At 43.1% G+C, this 5,658-nt stretch overlaps 1 pseudogene; it reads right to left on the bottom strand.

The window, feature by feature from the left end:
• Positions 1 to 1,260: 1,260 nt before the first annotated feature.
• The window catches only part of LOC104859645, a 6,082-nt pseudogene continuing 1,684 nt past the window's right edge, over positions 1,261 to 5,658 (bottom strand).

Below are 5,658 nucleotides of genomic sequence, written 5' to 3'. Positions count from 1 at the left end.
GTCCCACTTGTCTTGGATGGTAATACTTCCACTTCTATACCTGGGTGCTTCCAGTTGATTCTCAGCTATAGCTCATCAAAGGCCCTCATTTCTCTCTCTGTGCTGGCTTGGGCAAGCGACCCAGCGTTGACTGTCTGTGTAAAGAACACCGACGCTTACACCTCACTTGTGGCACACATTTCTGCTCTGTCTCAATAACAGAGAATGAGAATCTTTCTGCCTCAGGTTACCAGATGTGTCTTTTACATCTGAAAAGAAGGGCTGCATATGAAGAACTAGTCACTGCTTACAACATTATCTCTCTGGATACTCATCTTACACTATTAAGTCCTTGCTGAGATAGATGAGAATTGAGCTCATACTACCCCCAATGCCATCCCAGACTCTACAATAGTTAACTATTCTATTTAGTTCCTCCGTTAGTTAACTTGTAAGGTTTATTGCTAATACACCTGTCTTGCCACTTTCTATTATTTTGCATTTTACTTCTACATCCCAGGATGACAGACAAACCATATTTAAATTCTATTCTGTTAAGGATAATGAATTTTCAATGTCACATTTATAGCTTGATTCCCAAATTTAAATGTCATCAGTATTGTCATTGTCGTGACCATACAAATATTATCCCCTGCAGAGCCGAGTAATTGAATTCCATGGAACTGGAATGATGTGTTTGGGTCACATTTATTTGCACAATTTTTTGCCCTTCAGTTTCTTCCAATTCTCCCTCTTGGTACTGTGGACCTTTTCCACATCCCGAAGGTCTTTGGGCATCTTTGGGCCTCTGTCTTACAGATTCCATTGACTCTGTGATGCCCTCCCTGGCTCCAGTCCCATCTCTCATGGACTCTCCTGCTCTTTCAAGTGACTGTCCCCTAGCCTTGATGAGTAGCTGTCATCTTGCCATTTTCCTTCCTTACTCTCTTGGATTGGCCTCTTTATTCTGGTATCCACTTCTTTTTCTGTTTTCTTTTCTTTCTTTATTTGTAGGGAGGAGCACAGCCTCGGAGAACTCTCATCACTTCATTCAACCCTCACAGTGTGACACGGTCGTGGAGCAGGCCATCTCTATTTATACCTGGGGAAACGGAGGCTCCCAGAAGATCACAGCCAGGATGTGGGGCTGCAGTCGGCTCCCAGAGCCCAGAGCACAGCCCCCCAACCCCATCGTTCTGAGTCATTTTCCTCACCTGCAGAGTCAAGGTGTTGAATGAGACCAGTGATTTTCGGAACATTTTTAGCCACCAGCCTTTTGTTCTAGTGAAACCCCGAGTGGCCATGTGGCGTCACAAGATGAGGACGCAGGCTCCGGCAGAGCGAGCGGAGAATGTGGGACAGGAGGGCGGGAGCTGGCCGGGCCTGCCATGCCCTACCTGCCCTCACCAGCAGCGGAGGGGAGCAGATCTGCAGCGCACCCACCAGGCGCTGCACCACGCTGCCTCGGAGCCCGTCCACCTCCAGGTCACAGACGAGCAGGGGCTTGGATAGGTGTGAGCCAGCTTCTTGACCTCGTTCTGGGGTACACTGCAGAGGGGTCCCACCCAGCCCCCGGGGCCAGGAAGGACACCTTGCCCGGGAAGAAGCCGGCGTCCACACAGCGCAGGGACTTCTCCACGGTCTGAAAGCTGCACTGTGAAGGTCAAGCACAAACATGACCAGGTCAAAGCGGCGTCCATTCACACTGGAGGGCAGAGGGAGGGACCTGGCCAAGTGAACCCGCAGCTCAGACGCACAGTCTTCCTTGAGCTCCGAGTCCGCCGGCTGCTGCAGAAGAGCATCCTCCGCGCCCGCCCGCAGGGTAGTACCCACGCTCAGGCCAGGTCCCCAGTGCCTCCACACTGACCTTCTCCTGGAGGCCGAACCGCCTTTTCCTGTCTTCTTTTGAACCTTCCAGGAATTTCCTGTGGGAAAAAAAGGCATTGGCAGCGGTGTTCTGAGCTTTGTCTTTATCTCATCCTCACATTTAACTGGTAGTTTGTCAGAACTGGGAGCTTCCTGAGGACGTTCAACAACGTCCTGTTGTCTTCTAGTATCCCATGTTGTAAATAAAATCCTCTTGTCTTTGTCGATATAGGAGGAGAGAAAGGCAAAGCAAAGTCAACTTCCAAATCCAGGTTTTCCCACTTTCGCATATTCCAGGCCATTTCAGGGCAACTCTTAAGAGCCCGTCCAGAGTTCTGCAAAGGCTCAGTTTTCCCCTCAAGTCTGTTACACCCACCGATATTTCTCCACCTACTTTGCATCTCGTCTACAGCTATGTGCTGCAACCTATCTGAGGCTTTTATTTCCAGTCTTTCTGTTTTTATGGCAGCAAATGAATTTTTAGCTTTTTTGTTTGTTTGTTTTCATTGCAAGGGTGCCTGAGGTAGGAAAAGGATAAACAAAAATCTTCAATCCTTTCTCTTGGACTAGAAGCTCTAATTTGCAGTTAAAAAAAAACAATTGAACCTAGAAACAGAGAATAGAATGGTGGTTACCAGGAGCTGGTTGTTGGTGGGTGGGTAAGAGTGTGGGAAAATCGGGTGAATGATACAATCTTACATTATGAGATGAGTAAATTCTAGAGACCTAGTGCAGACCGTATTCCTAGACTTAATAATATATTACATACTTGAAATTTGTTTAAAAAGTAGAGCTGAAATAGTGGAAATGTTTGTTTGGTATCATATAAATTATGTTAATCTTGGTCATGGTAGTAGTTCCACAATGTATATCAAAATATCACATTATATACCTTGGAGATATACAGTTCTATCATTCATAAATAAAGCCGGAGTGGGGAGAAGATATGCTTGTATGCTCTGAAGTTAGAGGATTAGATGAAGGCTAAGAGGAAAGGCTGCTCACCTCATGGCAACCGGGAAGCAGTAAATGAAGGGAGAAGGGCGGAGGGAGACACCCCCAGCTCAGGCTGCCAGTGACTCGCCTGTTCTGCGCAGACCCCACCTCCTAACAGCTAGTCAGCTACAGCAGCTCAAAAGCCGATCTTCTTTCAAAAGCTCTTGTCTTTGAACTCATAAGGCTTTGGGAAGGGCGAAGGGGGCGTGAACTCTAAACCTCGGAACTTTTATGGGAATTAGATATTTACATAAAGTGTTTGGTGTGATACCTTACATGTGGTAAATTCTCAATGAATACTGGCTATTATAATTTTTCAAAGAAATGTTAAAATCATCAGCATTGGAAAGAATAGGCAGAGTTTAATATATTTTTCAGTCTTGCTATGGAGGTAGTAACAAATTAATACTGTAATGTGGGCAGCCATTAAATCAAAAATGCCAACAGTATTTTTACCCAAGATATATCAAAAACGTGAAAACTTAATGTAGTGATTCAATGTTAAAAATGATTTGTAAGCACTCAGGAAAGGAGACTTTCCAGAAACTAGTAGATTTATAGTTTCAGATCTTCGGTTAAAGCCTTTAATCTAGCTTCAGTTGATTAAAGTGTACAGTAGAAGATAGGGGTTCAATCTCAGTTGTTTGCATGTAAATATCCAATTTGTCCACTATCATTTATTAAAATGCTATACTTTGTTCATTTTGGATTCTTGGTATTCTTAAAAGTTAGTTGATAGTATGTGCGTGTATTTATTTGGGGCTTTCTACTATGTTCCATTGGTCTGTGTGTCTATTTTTTATGCCTTTACCAAACTTTTGGTTACTATAGCTTTGTAATATAATTTGAAATCAGGAAATATAATACCTTCAGCTTTGCTTCACTTACCTGAGATTTCTTTGGCTATTTGGGAGATTTTGTGGTCCCATGTGAATTTTAGGATTCTCTCTTTCTGTAAAAAATACGATCGGAACTTTGATAGGGACTGCAATGACTCTGCAAGCTAGCATTGGAAGTAGTAGTATTTTATATAACTATTTCTAAATCATGAATATGTGATATGTTTCCATTTATTTCATCAACGTTCCAGTCTTTTTCAGTACATGTATTAACATCTAATTGTTAACTCCAATGTAACATTCGATACTATTTACTCTGACCTTCAGTACAGCCTTTCAGGCTTGTTACTGTATCGGTGCTAGCAGAGTGTGAAATAAAAAGCAATGCGATAAGCAGAGTGGTAACACACTCCGCATAGAATAATTCCAAGTGCACCTGCTTCCCATCGGGGTGGCAGGAGTCATGAGTGTCACATCCAGAGGGTACAGTTCCTGGAAATCCAAGTGGTGACCCAGGAGTAGAGCAGCCAAGGCTCAACTTCAGAGTAGAGAGAGAAGCAATCAATGTGGAACATAAGCCACTCCCCCTCTCCCTGTGGCCTTCACAGCAGGGGCAGCCTGGTCTGGGTTAGGCCAGTGATGCTTAGAAATCACCCAGCAGATATTTCTCCTCTCACACTAGCAAGAACAGGAATAAAAAATACCACATAGAGTTGTTGTGAAGATTAACTGAGGGAAAGAGCATGAAGTTCTTTTTTACACTGAAAAGTATGAGTTATTAGTGTTATGTGTTCTTGAGGCTGTTTCACTCTGCCATAGTAGAGTTTCCCCAAGACATGAGTAAAGGAACCATCTCTCTTTCCTTTGCTCCTTTTCTCTAGCACAGCCCTCGATGGAGACCCTAATACACTTTACAGGTATTTCCTACACATTGCTTGTATCTGCTTCTTTGATTTTCTTTGAATATGGTTTTGTTTTGTTTCAATTGCCACCATAACATCCTTCTTTCCTGTTTATTTTAAAGAACTTTAGCAATTTCTTTTGTGGTTAACTTTTCTGATTTGCATTCTTAGGATGTGTGTAATGTTAGTGTTTCTGGTTTGGGAAGGGCCCACACAAGTCTAAGAAACATTTGGGGGCTGAGATGGTAGATGAGTTGTTCTTCTAGGAAAATTTCCACAGATAACAGAAGGGGTCACATATTATAAGATACCAAGGACCCCAATGAAGAAGATCAGATCATTGAATAAAACCCTTGATTAGAAAGAGACACACGTACAGGGTAGCTACTGTCTGCGCTATGGCTAATATTCTCACTGGCTATTTAGGGAAGTGTATTGTCAAAGACAGGAGAAGGTGTAGGTGAGCAAATGAGTGAGAAAATTGCTCTTTGGCATGGATGTGAACCCATTTAAGCCTGTGTCAGAACTGACTCCTGTAAAATAATTTCTAGACCCCACACTGAACAATGTGTTACAGGATGGACTCATAAAGCCAGTATTCAGTGATTCTGCTGGTTTGATGATACCATGAGAACCTGGAGGTCAGACCCACCACAAGAAAGGACCTGATCCTACTCAACATTGATCATTTTACTTCCTGTGATCGTATATAAGTTACAGGGGGTGGAAAGGAAGCTGTGGGTCAATGCTGTCTGTCTAGAGGAAGTGACACACACTGATGTCAGACTAGAAGTTGTACATTAACCTTTCATTCTAACAGCTTCCTGATATGAAGGAAATGGTGAACCAAGCAGTCAGAGGAATGGCTGGAGACAGCAACACTGAATTACAAAATGTCCCACTTAAACACAGGATGGACATGTAAGGTGTAACCAAAGGGCACAGTGAATGTTTACATTTTTTAAAAAAAATTAACAGTAAAGGCTTGGAGATTTAGCTCAGTGGTTCTACCACCTGCCTTGCAAGCACAAGGACCCAAGTTCAATCCCCAGTACCAAAAAAAAAAAAAAAAAAAA

Source organism: Fukomys damarensis, unplaced genomic scaffold, assembly GCF_012274545.1.
Source record: "Fukomys damarensis isolate Sample0158 unplaced genomic scaffold, DMR_v1.0_HiC HiC_scaffold_13, whole genome shotgun sequence".
Taxonomy (NCBI): domain Eukaryota; kingdom Metazoa; phylum Chordata; class Mammalia; order Rodentia; family Bathyergidae; genus Fukomys; species Fukomys damarensis.
The sequence above is the reverse complement of the archived record's forward strand: the minus strand, read 5'-3'. Positions and strand labels throughout refer to the sequence as shown.